The 19,583-nt window shown below is 40.0% G+C and overlaps 1 protein-coding gene across 1 annotated transcript in view; it reads left to right on the top strand.

Annotated features, from left to right (window-relative positions):
• LOC130185385 (protein phosphatase 1 regulatory subunit 29) overlaps nucleotides 1-19,583 on the top strand; it is a 70,922-nt gene that overhangs the window by 7,473 nt on the left and 43,866 nt on the right. The window contains exon 2 of the mRNA XM_056401858.1: nucleotides 14,717-14,947. The gene's annotated coding sequence lies outside the window, so the exon portion shown is untranslated. The remainder of the gene's footprint in view (nucleotides 1-14,716; nucleotides 14,948-19,583) is intronic.

The following is a 19,583-nucleotide window of genomic DNA, read 5'->3' as shown; positions in this document are numbered from 1 at the left end:
AGTTTTGTAAGTGTGTGTAAATATAGAAATGTACATTGACACAGTGCCGTTGCTAATGCAGACACGGGGCCTGCATTGGCCCTGCACCGTGTTGCACTATAATACAGATGGAGCTTTGTGTTTATGAGACGCTGCAAAGGAAGAAAAATTAATTCAACTACTCTGATCTTCAATGAAGCCGAGCGTTTGGACGCATTTTTGGATTTAATAATCTCCTGAGGAAGAAGAAGCTTGACATGACTCATACAATATGCAGCTGTTACTGTTAGGGGTGCTATTTTCAGACTCTTACTGCAGTGAACTATGCACTAATACTGAGTGGATTTACTCGTGTTTTCATCGCACTGTATTATGAAATTGTTTAACTAATAAGTTTTCATCAAAGTAACTTTCTGACCGAGAGAAAAATGACAAATAAAGCAATAGATATAAATATCTGTTTTTATACAAATAAGTTAAAGTAGCTGCAGCCATTCATATTACTGGCATTTGTCTGTTATAATGAGTAGAATGTAGATGTGATAGAATTTCAAAACACAATAATGAAGGCAGATAAAAGGGGTAGCAGCTAATTTAATTTGGACGCAATCATGAGAAACATTCATGACATGTATGTACAGTATATTGCATGTTATTGCAATTATTATTAATTATATTGCATTATTTTTCTCTGTATACGGATGCATCTGTTTACTTAGTATTTACTGTGAGTACTGTATGTGTGTGTTAAGTAAGGGCACCATCTGCCATCATCTTTGCTTGGTGCCAACCCCCCCCCATTAACCCACGCCCATGCTCACAGACACAAAATCCTCCAGCGCTCCAGTCTGAGGTCTGATGAAGAAAAAAGATTATTATTTTGCTGAGGATGTGTGAGAGAGGAAGACAGAGGGAGAGAGAGAGAGAGAGAGGCAGAACATGCTGGAGGAAGAGCAGGTGTGATGCAGAGAGCACAGTAATTGTTAAAGGCTGATGAATAAAGAGTCAGAAGATTGAGAAAAGAAAGTTGCAGTATTTCTACTTGAATTTCAGCCTCTGGCATGTTACATTCACATTAGATGAATGCTTACATATTTGCTTGTACTTCGCATACACACACAAATATAGAAATACAATTACACACACATACTTGAACACACGTACAAAGTGGATTTTGGAATAATGCCTTGTTTTTTTCTAAACTGCCCTAGATTCATTTGGCATCTGTGCTGCACACTCATCTCTCTCTCCCTCTCTTTCCCTCTCTGTTGTTATCACTCTGCTTTTCCTCTCACTCACTCACTCACTCACATACACACACACACACACACACACACACTGGCACTTTCCTTCCATCGCCCTCTTTCTTGTTCCCTGCCTCTCGTCTTGAACCTCTCCCTCTTTCCCTCTCTTTATCCATCCTTCTCTCCCTCTCTTTATACAGACTGCGAAGATCTGGGTATAAATATTTTAGCTCTGTCACCCACTCTGCATCTGCAGTTTCACAGAGATACAGTATCTCTATTCCCTCTGTGTGTGTGCCAGTGTGTGTATGTGTGTACATCTAGGCACAGTTTAGTTGGATGAGTATGTGGCGGCATGTTCTACTGAAGCATCTGTTTGCATTCTAATTTGTGCCATGGCTTACAGAAACTGCATGTTTTAACGGCTTGGCTTGCAAAATGTGCCCAGAATCTGATTTTGAATTTATTGGGTTTTTTTTTTGGTTTTTTTTGTCTTACAAAAGAAGCAGAGGGTTTTTTAATGTACAAAAAGCAAAACAATTTCCACACTACCCTAACCTTACCATAGCCTTATCTTAACCTAAATAATAAATAGTATATAGTAGTAATAGTAATATATCCATAAGTGTCATCAAATGCTGTTCTACACACGGTAGCATCTTTCATCATGAGGGAGAAAGTGAGATACAACATTCCCATTACAAAGTACTATAGTCTACCAGGAATGTGTGCAGGGAAGGCAAATACGCCTGTGAGTCGTTTGCGTTGGCGTAACCTCTGTGACGACAGTACTCCATTCAAATGAACGAGAGGCCTACTTTTTTTCCACACATGGGATAAAGTCAGTCTGAACACGACATTTCTATGACTAAAACTAATTGCAAATAGAAATGAGGGGAAACTGGACAATCTTTGCCTGGTACTAATAAAAATGAATGAGTTTCTCTTTGCATATTCATGAACCTTCATACAATCTAAACAGGAAGCTATTTTATTATTAGCTTCAAGGTTTGAGAGATCGGCATCACTCTTGGTCAATGTGACTGAACTAATACAAATGAATTAACTGCGAACATATTCTTACCTATTTCATTACAGAGACAGATTGGGTTCAGTTTGTTGAGTTCTGAGGACAGATTACCTGTGTGTGACACTTGAGATGTTATTACACTTGCAGATATTACTATCTCCAATCTGTATATTATAGTTCTCATTTTACTTGTTTCCTTTCACTCCGATGTTTATCCTCTAAAATCCATTTTTAGAATTTATAACACTGTAGATTCAGTAATTCAAAAAGCTTGCCCGGCTCTGATGCAAAAAGACTCATGTTTGGATAAGAGATAGAAACAACAAGCAAAACAGAATATCCTGGAAGCCCCACTGAGCTCTGAAAGCTTTTTTCCTGAGCTATTGTATCTCAAAATAGAGCGTTTTTTTGTTTTGTCTGATTCATCCATTCTGTCTGTCCTCTCAATTTGATATGAATTCTGCTTTGGTTGCAGATGTCAATTGAAATTGATAAACTGAGAGGAAAAGAAAAAGAGGGAGAGAGAGGCGGGGTTCAGTGTGAGTAGGATGGGGAAGACAGGAGGGAAACCAATGCATTCACAGACACAGTTTTGCAAGGCTGACTGAAAATGCAGGCCAGAAGCATCGCTGGGACGGTGGGTACACAGACAGACAGGTGTTTGGAGGGCAGAATAATTCTGGTTTATTCCAGGGGATTAGAGATTAGAAACGCATATCTCACCCTAACCTGGAGCCTGCAGACACACATCTGCACTCGGAAGCTGATTTTAATATGCCGACTGATTTCTCAATACTTACTCACTAAACTGTGATAGTGTGTAGATGTGTGTACTTTCATTCATATCAAAAAAAAAAAAAAAAAACTTTCGTTTTCCCTATTCAGATTCCTTCAGATGCTATATGATCCTTAGTCAGCTTCTCAGACTGAGAGTCTGGAGTCACACAGGCTAAAATGTAGAAATAAGCTGTTGGCTGGAAGTAATCGATAGTCAAACAAATGCTACCTCTCCCCTCGGTCAATAATAATATTGATTGCTGCACATCCTCTGTTAAAACAAGCCAGGGGAACTTTATTTGTTCTTCTTTTTCATTTTCCAGCCCTCTTTAAAAAAAAAAAAAAAAAAGAAACTTCTTTTTCCTCAGTTTTACTGTGTGTATTCACAGCAGAGCTGAATCACACAGACACAAGCAGACATACGCTGCACCAACCTAAGCCCAACGCACACTGCACACAGTGACACACACATATGTATGCACACACAAACGCACATGCTCGCATGCACACACGTGCACACACACACACATACACACACTGTCTACACTGCTCTTTGCACCCCTAGGGGTTCAAATGATTTCACAAATGCTCACACTTAATCCACTAGCCAGGCGACAAAAGCTTAGACAAGTGTGCGTGAGAATGTGAGTGTGTATGTGGTACTGCACTGCACTGCGGCTCATAGGCAAAAATGAGCACACATTTTTATTTGTAAGTAAAAGGTTGGGGTTATTTACTTACCTGTACTGTAAATTTTACTAAACAGCTCACACAAAATAAAAATAGAAATTGAAATGTGAAGGTTTTGCAGTTGAGGCACTCAGAGTCTTTTTTTATTCCACAGCCTTCTACAAGAGTGATTGTTAGCAGCTCTGAATGTTCTTGGTTTTTGTTCCCATAAACAATCCACTGCATGCATGAGTTGGTGAGGATAATGAGCACATATCTGTTGCCTGAAAAGATCCCATATTCTCTCTGCTTGTCAGTGTACGTATCTGAAAACCTTTTCTGTAGTACTGTACCAACAACTTTAATTCAGTGGATGACCCAACCACCGAATGTATCAGCAGACAGCCAACACTGGTTAGACCTATATTTGCATATTAGTTGAAAGTAAATAATTGAAGTTGCACATTAAATGATAAACTGACTTGTAAAATAAATCAGTTTCCTTTGTTACATAATTGAATCAGCTATGAAAAACATGTCTCTCATCTACCCTAACCTCTTATTTAGAGAGAGGGAGATTGTCATGTTGTTGATGATAATCATGATGAAGTATTCTTCTGATGTGGACACAGAGGTCTGTTTTAAGAGAGAACACAATATACTTTGCTTATAATGCTTTATATAAAACAATGTACGGTATGTGCATCAGAGCCAAATGTGCTCTGATTGGTCAGCTTGCAGCTAAGTCTGCTCATGCCATGCTTTCTCGTACAGCTGTAAAAAAACAGTTGTGGTTATTACAATGGCATCAGTCCAATCCATCCACCTTTGCAAGATAGACTGGAGCAGGAAAACAAACATAGCCACTGTGAGGCAGTCAGAAGGATGAAAATGGCAGAAATGTGGAGAGAAGTCCTGTGGATACAGTCACTCCAAGGTCTGCGATGGTCATGGACGATATTCATAACTTGGAATACTTTTCTTATCTGTGGACCCTTACAGACTAAAGGAATATAAATAACTGAGGAATGGACAGACAATTTCGACTTCATGGCCACATCCAAGGTAGGGAGTTGCAACCGCTTTGCCTCTTGCTGGTTTACATGCTGTTAAAACTGAATTAATTTTGCTTTCATGCTCATAGTTACTGAAAAATGAAGTGATGTGTTAAATGATGTTAAATTGTGGATAATTTATTCGAGGTGACGAGGTGTATTGTGTCCATATTGACAAACGTTTAAGCATTTATAACTTTGTGAATGTTTTGCTTCTCACTAACGCGATCAGGTCACCGGTGACCCGACTAAACATTACAAATCACAATTAATTATGCACACATAATACTTACAGGTTGTGACCATGAGTCTCCCGTTAGGCGACATGAAAAGGGAACTGCTCTGTCCGTTGCAAAAACCCAGTGTCGAACTGTTTGTGAAGCAGTGTTCCTTGAGTTGCCCGACACACAGTAAAATGTTTGGAACAGTGGAGGGAACCTGGTAAAAAGGAATTCCAGCCATTGAGTTCATTGTGGTTCTGCCGCTGGCAGAGTATACAAAGTAGATTTCTCCAGGCAATTGATAACATAGTGTCTTTTTGGCATGCGTACAAGACTAAAAAAAACTCTTCCTGGCCTTCATTTTAAGTAGTTCTGTGCTGTGCTGTGTGTCAAGCTTGCAGGTGGGTGAGATATGTACTGACGTCAATAGGTCTAGGAAGTAAAGCCTGGATCCCCCAAGGACCCCCAGGTGTAGCAAAACTCTCACGATTTTATTCCAACATTAAAATTTGTCTGTGAGGGTGAAATTGCTTGAAAAGTCGTTTGGTGTAAGGCCGGCATAAGTTGCCCAGCACTGACAATCACATGCCTGTGAAAAATATAGCACATGGGACCATGATGATCCCCTTTGTTTGTTTAATCTATTTTTTTCCTGTTTTCTGGGTTGAAACAACAACAAAAACAATGAAACGTTGTCCTGACAGTACCCATTATCTTAACATTATTCTGACGGCATCCCCGCCCCACAGAGTTGTCATTCACCACTTGCGAGAAGGAGTGAGAGAGAGAAAGAGAGTGAGAGAGAGAGAGTGTGTATATGTGTGTGTGTGTGAGAGAGAGACAGAGAGAGAGAAGGGGGAGGATTATAAAAGTCCCCATTCTCCCTCTAATCCACAATGTTCTACCAGAGAGAGAGGGAACTCCAGCAGTCACTCCAAACCTAAACCTTTCTGCCAAAGGTTTGGTTAAAACACAGTCTTACACTGTGGCTGTTGACAGGCTAGAAAACCTTTGATTAACGTTCAAAGGCATAGTTGACAACATGAATGGTTACACCTCATTTATGCAGCTCGGGATACTGAGGAGAGCTTGTGATGAAAGTGGAAGATTGAAATTGGTTTACCTTATAAATGATTATATTTATTTTTGATGGGCTGAAAAGACCAACTCGCTGCATAAATGTAAACATGCCACCAACAAAATACAAGCATGCTCAAGTGCCGATATGAGACAAGGCCGAAGAGCTGACATGGATATCTCCGGAGGGGAAGTAGCTCATTTATGCCAGAGGGATTACTTCTAACCTGTGTGTTAGTATGTGTGTATGTGTACAGTCAATACGTATGTCAGAAGTACGTCTGGCTGCTATTGGCGGCGGAATCGTGCCCTCCATATACCTAGGATATATCCCAGCATGCATTACACTACAGCCGCCTTAGCCCAGCACTATCAAACACATATGGATACACATGCATGCACATCCGCATTGACACATGTTCATTTGTTTTTTTGTTTTTTTTTACTATCGCACACTGACGCACACCTTTAAAGGTTATATCATGAATCATGCTCATGATTCAGCAGACTACCTTGAGGATAGGTTCCTGCAGAAAAAAACACACACACACACATACACAAAAGACAGTAAAAACACACACCCACAAAGACACACATGCACAAAGCCAGGGAGTCTGTGACAAGCATTCAGAAAAACGAGGTCTACAGCAGTTTCTGATGTCAAGTTTTTTATCTTTTGTCACCTTACTTCTATCACAAATGCGCTTGTCTTCCTATTCTCACTCTATCTGTCGCTCTATCTCTCTGTCTCTCTCTCTGTCTCACCCGCCCAAGGGTCTGCAGTTAGGAGCCTCGGTGGCAGATTTTGCCTGGCAGTACTAAGGACACATGCGCCTTGAAGGAAGGACAGAGACAGAAAGACAGATGGGTAGGCGATGGAGATAGACAGTATTTGTTAGAAGCTCAATTTCAGTCCTCGATCCTTTCCTCCTTTGCAATTCTTCCGCTCCGTCAGTGGTGTAGTCAAGTAGGAAATACTGGGAATACTGTCAATTTAACAGCAGCTTTCTCCCCAATTGTAATTAAATGCAGAAACTTCCTTTGAGGGTTAGCTAATTTTATGGTGTTGCAATGTTGTTTAATGGTAATGTTGAGATTCTTCGGTGCTCTGTTCTGCTAACACCACTTGTACAGACTCTTTTCTCAGGCTTTCTGTGACGAAATAGATTTTACTTCAATTCTACTTGACATTAAAGGGTCTCATACACTCAGGGAGCTTGTTCTCCGAAATGTCTGCTTCATGCTCACTTCAGCCTTTGGCGTTGTTACCTAACCAACAGTAACACATTCACCAGATGTGGGCTCCTTCTCGAGCTCAATTGGCCCACCTGGCTCCCTTGACTTCATGACATCACCGTGGTTCTTGACTCACACACCTGCTCTCCTCCGATTACTAAACCTGAGTTGGCAGCCTCAGTTTCTTGCCTCACAGGGTGTTTATTAAAACATTTAAGGACTGTGTGGTGTTTTTTGCATGACAGCTGCTAGTGATACGTCTGGGTACATGCACATAAATGACTGACATCTGATAAAGCTTGTTGAGCTGGTAGAATTTATTTCTGACATGTGGAACCAAAGGTAGACGTTACTTGCACCGTGGTTCTTTTTCTTCTTATTGAGAATTACTGTAATTTAAACAAACCATAGGTGAAGTCATGTTACTAACTTACAGTGTAAATTAATTTGATATCAAAATATAAAGCATCATTACATATGATTACTGGGCATATGGGAGATCTAATGTGTAGACTTACAGCATGTGAATTCTGACGTTCGCACTAATAAGAAGCATATACAAAATGGTTCAAATATATGATTCAGTCTGAACTGGCGTCTTAATGATCTCTTAAAGATCATGCAGCGTGAGGCATGATAATTGGATGTTTGCATAATCAAATTACAAATGGGATTTGTCCAGATGAACACCACACAACAGACTGACTTAGTTATTTATTTTGAAGGAGCTTTCCTCCAGCATTATTTGCTTGTCGAGTATGGATTGTATTGTAAATTTGTATGTAGCAAAGCACTAGAAATCATTTCAAGCACAATTAGGTATCCTTTACCGCTCTTTCAACGCACCAAGGAAACACATAGAGTGAGATCACCAGCCTGTCTATCTCTCATCATATACTGTGGGCACTGTATCAAGATAATTATGTTTTCATACTAAAATACAGATGGAGACGTCAAGACACTTTTATGCGCCAAAGATTGTTTGTCTTAAATTAGAAACTTGAGTGCATCAAAGCATAACATATATACGAGGCTCAAAACTTATCTGCAGGCTTGCAAGATTACTCACAAGACTGTGAAGATGCACATTGCAAGGGAAACCTGCAAGTATTTCATGGATGAAACTTTAAATCAATGTGAATTTATTAGCGCAGAGGCCTTCCACTGCTTAACGTTTTACAGTTTCTTCATGTTCATTGTACTATGGAAGCACATAGGAACCCTGACACAATTAATGCTTGTAAGAATTAGGCCTAATAACAACTGTGTAACCATTTACAGGGAGAAATACTGGCAGTGTTAGCTACGCAGCAGGAGAGCGGCTGGTCATAGAGGTAACCGCAGATTCTGGAGCACACTGGTGTCCAGTCTCAGATTTGAACCGGTCATACAGTACATGGTGCTGGAGACACTTGTGTAATTAAGACTCTAAACTCTGCAGAGTGAGTTGGAGGTGAGTGAACTTTTAGTTAAACTCCAGTTGAGCAATGAGCACAAATTAATATTATTGCTAAATGAAATGAATATTGTTACTCCCAACGCACACCCTAAACTATTAATGGTGTATTAGAACAAAAACAATGTAGACAAGCAAATGCCTACAACCGTTTCAAAGTTGCTTGTCTTTTGTCCCTTTAACATTTATTCTAATAGAAAATCAATCACACTAATGGCCATTTAATACAGTGGATGTGACAGCTGTGCAAAGTACTTCACTGACAACACCACACAGATAGTATTGAATTTCAGTTGGCCTTGACACGACATGCTGTTAGTCTAGCAAGGTGTAAATGTACATGTGCATGGACTCTATTGGACTGTACGTTGTAAAAAAACCCATATATTTCTGCAGTCAGACCCTATTTCAAATCATCTTTACCACCTACCCGTGATGACTCCTTCCCACCTTTCACTTCATTTGCTTTCTCGTTCTCCTCACATCTGCTTTAGTGACATTTCAACGCGTCCTTCCTCTCCACTCCTGCTCTTGTGGTTAGTTTTCACTGAACACCTTGATGAAATGGTTTAAGTACAAGTACGAAATAACTCATGTGCAAACACAGCCACCTCCACACATGAGATTCTGTAACCCATTTGTGTAACCCACCCATGGACCCATGAGAGAGTGTGAAAGCTATGAAATGCTGACTGTATCTATGAGTAAGGCTTCTGTTTATGTGTATGTGTATATGTGTGAGTGTGTACGTATATAGCTGAACAGAGGGAAAATGACTGATTCATTTCCAACCCTCTCATTGTGTCAGCAGCTGCTACTCTTTGATGTGATTATGAGTGGGAGAGGTAGAGAAAGATTGAGAGGGAGTGAGAGAGTGAGGAAATAAATACGAAGAAAGAATATTAGGACTAAAGTTTTACATGTTGTGTGTATTGGTGAGTTTCAGCATTGATGTGTCTTGATGTGTCTACATCATTTGGCTATGATAAATACACAGTGGAAGCCAACAGAGTATTCAAAATTTCAACTTATTCCGGGGTTCGCTGTTTTCTGTTTTCATGAGACGGTCCTCACTCGCGCAAGTTAGGTTAGCTGCTTGTGGCTAATCTGATGTACTGTCCTTCAAATGTGAGCAACTGCTTCATCACACGCCTCTCCTCGCTCGTCTTCTTTCTCTTTTCTGTCCACTCCAAACAGCCACGCACCTTCTTGTGGAAGGATATTACTGCTGCTTTTCCAATTCCTATCCAAATTACCAACAGACTGTTTCACCTTCATTTTAATTTGCCACATACCCAACCTGGCAACACAGTCCATAGAAAAGGTACCTGGTGTGGTGTAAATGCTAATAATTTAATTAAATACAGAGCACTTTCCCAAGAGTAAGTCCATCGTAGCTGTGGTTAAAATCTTACGAGCTAAAGAAAAAGACCGGGATCACCGGGAGTTCAGATGTCTCAGGCAGAAGTGTTTATTGTAAGCTTGGCACCAAGGACAAAAATGATGAGCAGTACAAAGCCAGCATGTGAATCAGAGTAGTGCTACACCAATTTCTGAGGATTTCTTGTCCAGCAGACCATATATAATCCAGATGTCACATGTCCTTATCTAACTATTGTTATGTCTGTCTTGCCTTTTGTCCATCTTCACGGACTGGATTTGGGCAGACTCGTCTTAGTTATGTTTCTCGCTACATTATTATCTATAACGGTTACCCGAGCGTTGGAGGATAGAGATGACTCCATGTAGACACAATCAGTCATAATAAAAGCCAAACAGTGAACCATTGTCTGACATTGACAATGTGAAGTCTTTATGATTTGGATTCTTGGATTGTGAGTGAGGCTTACAAAATTAAAACAAACAAAAAAACACGGAAGGAAGAAAACTTTCACAGGTCACCCTCGTGTGCTTAAATCCAGGAATGCTTTGGGATTCCTTCACAATTGATTATTGGTCCCACAAGGCCAAATCTGAAAGAACACACAAAATCAATCCTAATAGATTTGATCATCTCCAATAGAGATGATCAAATTGCTGCTTCTGGTGTATTTCATCTGGGCATCACGGATCATTGCACGAAAGGAAAAACACAATCTCGAGTAGTCACTAAAAGAAGTCTTTTTGAATGACCTATTTTATAGTGACATTCACTGCACTTTATTTATTCCAGTTGTCAAACTAGATCTAGATTATTTCAGGAATCTTTTCTTTTCATCGTCAATAAACATGCACCTTTTAAAAAAAAAAATCCTTGGGTTTCGCCTGACCTCTCAGCTCTGTTTAAGAAAAGGAATGAAGCCTGGTCACAAGCCAGAGTCGTACTGGGATCAAATCCATTCGATGTCATTTAGTCGCCTAAGAAACAATTGTGCAGCTGCAGTTAGGGCTGCCAAGTCAACACACTATTTGGACTTAATTACAAACCTGCCAAATGGACCCTGCCAAATTCTGGAAGACAGTCAAAAAGAACAAAGCCACTACTCCTCTTGACCCAAATCTGGTGGTTACTTAGTGTCAGAACCAAATGATGTGTATTCAGCTTTTAAACATGTGGTTGCTTCTGCCCACTTCTCTGAGTGTAGGCCTATAGAGACTTTTCCACAATGAATGATTGTGTGCATGTGGTGAGCCCAGATTCCCAGTTCTCCACTTATTGTTTCTCCATTGATCTTCAGCAAACACTACAGGCCATCCATATCAGGAAGTCAGGCGATAATATGGATCCTTTTTTCTTTTGATTATTTGCACCTCTTATTAAAGAACATATCATATACTGTATATCTTCAACATTTCTATCTAATCAGACACACTTCCCAGGTTTGGGAATTGGCCCACATACTCCCCAGGTGGAGGTCCTGTTCACCACTTATATCAATGAAATTATAATTTTTATGCGGACAAAAACTGTATTGCTGACTCTGTTCAATCAGCTATCGAGGAACTGCAACTCTCCCTTCATGCATTGCAACATTCTTTTATTCATTTTATGATGATATAAACAAAATGAAATTTATGGTTTAATCTGCACATCTCTACTGTCAATGGTTTAAATATGAAATACATGTCAAGATATAATTATCTTGGCATCTGGCTTGACAAAAAAATTTCATTTAAATGACACATAAGGAACCTTGTTGGCAAACTACAAATGATTCATTCTTTTTATACAGAAACAAGAATTCAGCTTTCCTTTGATCTGTAGGAAGAACATTGATGAATTCATTTTTCTACCAGCTCTTGACTATGGGGATATAATTTACAGATAAGTTGCTGCCTCCTCACTCAGGCCCCTAGATCCTGTTTACCAGTCAGCCCTAAGGTTGCATTGGAACCCTGGTCAACTTTAAACTCTCTCCAGTGATTGGCTGGTTCTGCAGGTACCTCGTGCCAGGACTAATCTTGGAGGGAGTGCTACTAACCCATAACCTAAATAAAGCTGTTTGATGTGACTATACCAAGTCATTATCTAGACTTTTTACATGGCAATTTGCAGCAGAGTTTGCTGGTATGGTCTATGGCTGTCAGATCAAAAATACCCGACAGAAAAAAAAAAAGTTGGACAGAATGAACAACATAGCAATTATTTTTCTGTTCTTAGAGCTGTATCACAGGAGTTTAAATATTAAAGTGTATCCTGTATCAAAGCGGAGTGTCTTTGGAGTCTGGAGTCTGGAGCACACACTCACTAAAGTTTTTTGCAGATTCAGAACAGATTTCTTGTGCACAGCTGGAAATTGCTGCCTCGACATGAAAAGTCAGAGGGTTCACCCAGAATATTAGAAACCATCCTCCAGGGACTATAAATATCCTCAGTAAATTTAATGGAAAATTTGCTATTAGTTTTTGACATCTTGGGTAGAAAGTTGACAATTTGACCTGAGGGTATCCCGAGAGGAAAACTCTTCAAGTTTCCAAAATGGAAATGGTTCAAGCATGAATATACAGTACATTTGGGCAATGTTTCCTCTGAGCTCAAGTGACAGCCCAAGTATGGTCCTTTACAGTAAGACAAAATTTCCCTTGGAGATCCATTTTGACCCCTGTTATGTAAACACGAAGCAGGCCCACCAGACAAAAACATATTCCAAAACATGACATAATAATTTATGAGGAATATGCAGCTATACAGCATTTTAGGAATTAGATGAGTTTCTTTTTATATTCATATGAAACCGAGGCTTAAACCAAAAAGCCGAACAACATAAACAAGTAGACCTCAATACTTCATGTGAAAGCTATTTTACTGAGCAAAGACACAACACTGGAACATGCACACTTTCAATGAAATCAGTTTTTTTGGTCCATTTTTTTTTGTCCTTTTTGGTTTAAACCGTTGTTTTTGCTCAGACAGCGAGAGCACACTGGGGAGACACTTCAGATCTGTTTCAGTAATCAGCTTGAAACCCTGTGTGTTTGCGTGAGTGCTATACTGTATAAGCATATGTGTTTGCTTTAGTGTCTGCAGGGTGCATGCAAAACATTCTCTGTGTGTGCACTCATGTCACTTGCAAGTATATCATAACTGTGAGTGAAAGCTCAAAGGATGTGTGTTTTCCTCCGTGTGCATGCGTTTTTCTGAGACCTGTTCTCTTGTCTTCTCACATGCACATGGCTGCTTAATGTGCCTAGTCATGATCCTATGTAATTCTTTGCTCTTCCTCCATTTTTCCTTGCAAGAGGAGGAGCAGGATTATTGCCCAGTATTATTGCTGGAAATGAGATGTCACGCTCAGCTCACTTTCGGGCAGCTGGCCGGACTCTTGCTAACTGATTTAGACTGTCTGTATGGGTATGGCTGTGCGTGCGTGCGTGCGTGCGTGTCTGTGTGTGTGTGTCAGGGTGAGGGTGAAAGTGCCGGAGGGACAAAGACAGAAAGAGGAAAAGAGACAGATAAAGAGAGACAGAGAGGAAAGTGAGAAACCAAAACAGTAAGAGAGAGAGAGAGATTAAAAAAAAATTTAAAAAAATGGGGGGTGGGAGGGCCGCATGTGTGTCAGTTTCTGTGACAGTTATTTGCACAAATTATTCATAGATATGCACTGTGTTGTGTGCTGCCGGCTTGAGGTGTGTTGTGACAGGTGTCCTGCTCTGTGACTGAAACAGGGAGATAGGTAGCATCTCATTATATGTATAGCACCACTTACAGATCGCGCCATCTGTCACCTTGTACCCTTCTGATGCATCATCAGCCATTATTGTCATCATTATTGTTGTCCTACTTGTCTGCCCTGGTGATGTTAATTTAAGTGAACCACAGCAGCTGAAATGAAGTGAAAGATAGTGGGCAGGAGAAAAAGAGAGAAGGACAGATAGAGAAAGAATGAGAGATGGAGATAGATAGATAGATAGATAGATAGATAGATAGATAGATAGATAGATAGATAGATAGATAGATAGATTTTCCATTGTGCATTTCTTCACGGTCTTGCAGTGGAAAATCAGTATGCTTCTGAAAACCCTCTCCTCCTCTCATTGCTCTTCCTTTCTCACCTTTCTCACTCGGTCTGTATTCTCAGCTCACGTCTATTATTCCACATTGTCACTCCCCTGCCATTCCATTTTCCTTTGAAATCCTTTAGTGGTGAATGATGCATTATTTACTGTTATTTTTTTTCTCTCCTTCTCCATTAAAGATTGATATATTTTACCAGAGGGCATTTCTTTGTAACACTAAATATGCTGTTCTCATCCTTAGAAATTTGAGCAGCATGTTGGATGTTATTATAAGCATGACTGCCATGTAAATGAAACTTGAATTACATTCAGTAACACTCGGAAATAAGTTTTTTTGCTACATAAGTGGACAACAAATTGCTTGTCAATGAAATAAAGTAAGTGATTTAATGAGAACGTTACATGAGATTTGAAATGCAGAGACTGATCTGACGCGAGTCATCTTTCTTTTGGTTGAAAAAAATCCCGAGTGATGTTCAATTTTTCTAAATATTTTTCACTTCAACTCTCTTCAGGCCAGAAGTTTTGTCTCCTGGAACCCCGGCAGAACCACTGAGGACCCGCATCAAGTGCAAGAAGAGCAAAAGAACCAACTAATTTTGGTGTACAACATCCACCACCTGTCGACCACAGCGGGAACACCGTCCCTCACCGGAAAGTCTTCATAAAGGATAGGATACACTGCACTTTTTTATCTTAATAAATACAGCTGAGGATTGAGAGGCAGAAAGGAAGAGAGGAACCAGGTAGGATATTCCTTTCCCATTGTGTATCAGTTGAGTTTCTCAAAACCTTTTTGAAAATGGATTCCTTTGACTGATAGCTTCAAACTTATGTCTCTGTAAGTCATTCACCTTGTGAGTGACTGTGTTTTTTTTTTCCCACCGGGATGTACCTTGCGTGTCATGCCATCTTTTGCCTCACACACACATACAAAAAAAGCAAAACACATACCAGTAATGATCATCTTACGCAACAACACAAAGTGATACAACCTCACTGGTCGACACATTGCTCTGCTTCACCATAGACTGAATCTTCTTGCTGGTGTGTATGTTTGCATATGTGTTTGTGTGTGTGTGTCTGAGAGCCCACTATATTTGTGGACCTCACAAGTTTAAATGGTGGTTTGAGGGTTAAGACTTGGTTTGAGGGTCATGCATTCAGTTGTGATGGTTAACGTTAGGGTAAGGGGCTAGGGAATATATTATGTCAATGACAGGTCCCCGCAAAGATAAGTGTACACGGGTATGTGTGTGTGTGTGTCATGTATGTTACTTTACCCTAGTGTGTGTGTGTGTGTGTGTGGCATTTGGCATAGTTTAACACTGGGGTGAAAGCATTAGTTAGTGTCTTCACAGGCATATATTATGCCATCTTCTCCGCTTTTATTGCTCTTACTTCACTGGCAACACTGTCATTAGTGCTGACAGTGCTTCACTTGCCACAGCTATTATATTCTGTCTGTGTGTGTGCATATGCAAGTGTGCTGTGCGTGCCAGGCAAAGATAAAGTAAAAGAAGTAATTGTTGTAATTATTTCTTCGCTTCCCGCCTGCTGTGCTCGTGTTGAGAAAAAGCTCACTCGTCTAAGACGAATGTAACTCAGTTTATCCACCTTCATACTCATGAAATTATGTTTCTGCATCATTTTATTGTGATCATATGTCATTATGGTAATTAATATTGTGTAATAAACTCAGAGGTTATGCCTATAGTCATTGTGGTGGAATTGATTCTGCCAATCAAAAACTACACACAAGGTCTAGGGAATGAGCAGTGCCGTCAATGGTTAAAGGGCTTGAAAAATAAAATCACACCAACAATACTATATACAAGCTACAAGAATACAACATAAGAATTAATTAAATTCTAATTAAAAACAGAATAAAACATTGTTTGCAATTATTCACAGCGTAAAATTCAGTTACGAGCATCTATTTTTGTTTAATATAAGATTAAAAAAAATCACTTATTAACTGAGAGGAGGTTGAACATTTGTTGCAAAAGCAAACACAAGGAAATAAAGGGAAAGGAAACAAAGACATCAGGTGAAGATAATAGTGTGAGAGGGACACCACTGTTTACATTATAATGAGTTTTACACTAAGATGAAAACAGCTTTCTAGTGTATATGGTGCGTGATATTTCGTTTTCTGACTTGAAATCATGCTACATGGCTGCTGACCTGCAATTATAGTCTTGACAAAAATTAATCAGAACAGAAAATGCCACTACAAAAAAAGGCTAAAACTATCATCTGAAAAGTGCTGTAATTTTCTGTATGTCATCTAATGTCTTGTATGTGATGTTAATTTACTCTAGCCTCTTCGGCACAATAAACACTGTAACTATATGGAAATTAGTTTTGCAATCTGGATCCTTAGAAGCTATTACGGTATTCATGCAGGGCCAGGTTTGAATTTTCTCTTCCTTTTTTTTTTTAGGAATCCAAAAAATGCGTCTTTGTTCGCTCTCATCACTGAGCCTGCACTCTCACAGGCTCGGTGGTGCCACTCCGAATCAGCCGGGTACGATAAAAATACAGACAGGCATTTAGTATGTGGAGCTAAGTCACAATCAATGAATGAGGCATAAAATAACAACACATTCTTTTGGTGGAAGGTAGCTGCAGCAGAAATATGACTTACAGCCCATCATATTTTGTTAAATACAGTTTAGTCATTTAGCCTCTCAACCTGTTTATTCTGTTGTGCAGTGGAATTTTCTAAAACATAATGACGTGTGCGCACAATGATCTCTTTTCCTCAATGCCAGACATGGTTTCAAGCAAAGAGAGTGCGCGGTGTTCTTTCGCTTCAGCATACACTCACTGTCTCTGTGGGCATGACTACACTGTCCTTACATGCACCACCAGTCAGTGGGAGCTTCAGCCTCTCTCTTGGACCCAGTGTCTCATCGCGGGGAGACCTTGTATCACAGCAGCAGCAGCCCGCTCTTCTTTCTTTTGAAAAATGCTCAGCAGTGAATGCAGGAATAGTGGATTTCACTAACTAAAGGGCCAATTTGCTGCTCTTTGCTCTAGCGTAACAAAAACAGCCCGGTCATTAAAAGGGAAAAAGAAAAAACCAACACAATGACAATGACGTCGTGAAAGCCACACCCAGAAAGACAGAAATAAAACAAGCACATGGCCCTCATGAAGAAATCAAGTGTTAGTTTCTGAGTAAATATGATACTTAATGTGCAATGTTGTTTGCATGCTCATTTCTTATGTAATCAGCTGTGACCTGCTTAATCAGTCGCTGTAACCCTGTGAAAATTCATATGGTTGGTCGCACAGTTACATCCGTCAGCGATGTAATCGCCTATATGAGTAAATCCCCTTTCCTTTTATGTTTGAAGGCTTTTTACCCCACAACTCTCAGTGGACTCTGAGGATGGCATTGTCAGTTAGTCACTCATTTCAAATCAGTTTGGTCCAGTTGGTTATAAAAGCAGAAAGGCCTCTAGAGGCCCCTTACAGGGCTTTCCGAGTCTGACAAGAGAACTAATAAGACTTGGTGATGCTTTTGTGGACTTAGAACACAGTACAGCAAAACAGAAAAAAATGCGGGTGGAAATTCACTTAATAGAGCTGCCTAGGACATAAAGTACTGAATTTTTAATTAACTAATTAGTTTTCATTTTAGTACAAAACTGACCTCTTTTGCACACAAACAGCCTCTTTACAGTGAGTACTATTCACAAAAGGCTAAATTCTCAGTGTGATTGCTGTAAAAATATGGAGGTATGAAAGAGATACAGTATGTTGTATTGCAGGGATGACTGGAGTGAGCCAGAGGCACTGACATCATTCCAGGCATGCTAGGCAGAGAATATTTAGACACTATCATTGTTTCAGTTCAGCTCAGAAACTATTTACTGTGAACAGAGGCAATTATTAACTTATTGGATGAGACTGAGGAAGAAATCCAGCCTGCCACTCAATGATCTCAGTCATTATCAGCCCTGTAAAAATTCTGTTAACACTTCAGGTGTTTGCATCTGGCTCCTTCCAGTCACAGTGAGTTTGGCCGTGCCCCTTGGCCAATGAGCCAATTTTCTATTGACAAGGCAGGAAATTGAAGAGGCAAGGAGAGAGTTTTGAACGTTGCAGGCGGTCACCTGTTGAAGGTGCTATTGATGGCAACATTTCAAGAAACAGCAATGTCTGTACAGATGGAAAAGACATGGTGACGGATATATTGGCATGAAAAAAAAAAAAATCTGCACCATCATGTCAAGTGCCTTCCAGCTTTAACCATGAATAATGAGTCCAGTGTAAAATCGAAGGAAGCTAGCACATTAATGATGCTCTTCAAACCATCTGAGCATATTTGTGGTGGCAGTGGCCACTACTGTTTTTTTGTTACAGTACCCTGTAGGCTTTTTTTTGAAAGTAATGGTCTAGCAAAATGCTGCGACCCTTCGTCAAAGCAGATAATAAACCACACATGCATTGATGCTGAAGTTCATCCATGTGATGACTACAAAATTTTTTTAAGTGTAATTTTTTGTGACCTGAAAACTGACTTAAATGAGATGCTTGCAACCGATGGTTCTGCACTTGGCAAACAAGTAAAGACACAGTTATTCCTGTGTTGTGATTGCCATCGGTGTGAATGCCAATGATGGCAAGGTTGTTACAACAACAGCCTGAGGAAACTGCTGCACTGGGACACAGTGTAACATACAGAACTCACACGATACACTTATTGTTAGAGCTGTCCAGTGTAGCCACATTTTACCATTGAGTTATTGAGACAAGCTGCATTTAGGTTAAGTGCCTTAAATAAAGGCCCATTGTAAACAATCGAATGTATACAGAGCTATGCAAGTACGATGTATATATTTTTATGTTGTGTTCTGAGTTTAACTTTGTTTTTCTGTGTGTGTGTATTTTATTTGTGTACATCCCCACATGTAGTGAATGTGTGTGTGCTGCGTGTCTTTGTCACGGCCCAAGTACATTCCAGTTGAGGCCAAGGTTGCTACCCGTGTTGAAGCACTCTTTTTCATTCAAACTGGCCTTGTATTCGCCCACGCCGAGGCACACGCGCCTTCATTACATTCAGACATGTTGATACCTGTGACGTGAAGAGGGGCGGCTCGAGTGAGGGGGCACGGAGAAAAGGGAAAACAAGAGAGGCCAAATTTAAGCCCGTATCTTTGCGGAGCGGATGCTTTAACGTAACGTTTTTATACGTGCCACAGCCCGAGTGTCTGCTCACATTCCGATCCACTCCATTTAATCATCAATCTAGCAAATCCCGCTTTAATTATGAGCCAGTCCTCCTTCTCCACCCAGACTCAATCAGAACAAATAAAAGAGCCTTTTCAGCTGTAATGGGATTATCGATTGGGTGGCAGCCTAGAACTG

The sequence above is a fragment of the Seriola aureovittata genome, chromosome 17, assembly GCF_021018895.1.
Source record: "Seriola aureovittata isolate HTS-2021-v1 ecotype China chromosome 17, ASM2101889v1, whole genome shotgun sequence".
Classification (NCBI taxonomy): domain Eukaryota; kingdom Metazoa; phylum Chordata; class Actinopteri; order Carangiformes; family Carangidae; genus Seriola; species Seriola aureovittata.
Note: the sequence above shows the minus strand (reverse complement) of the source record. Positions and strands in the feature narration are given on the sequence as shown.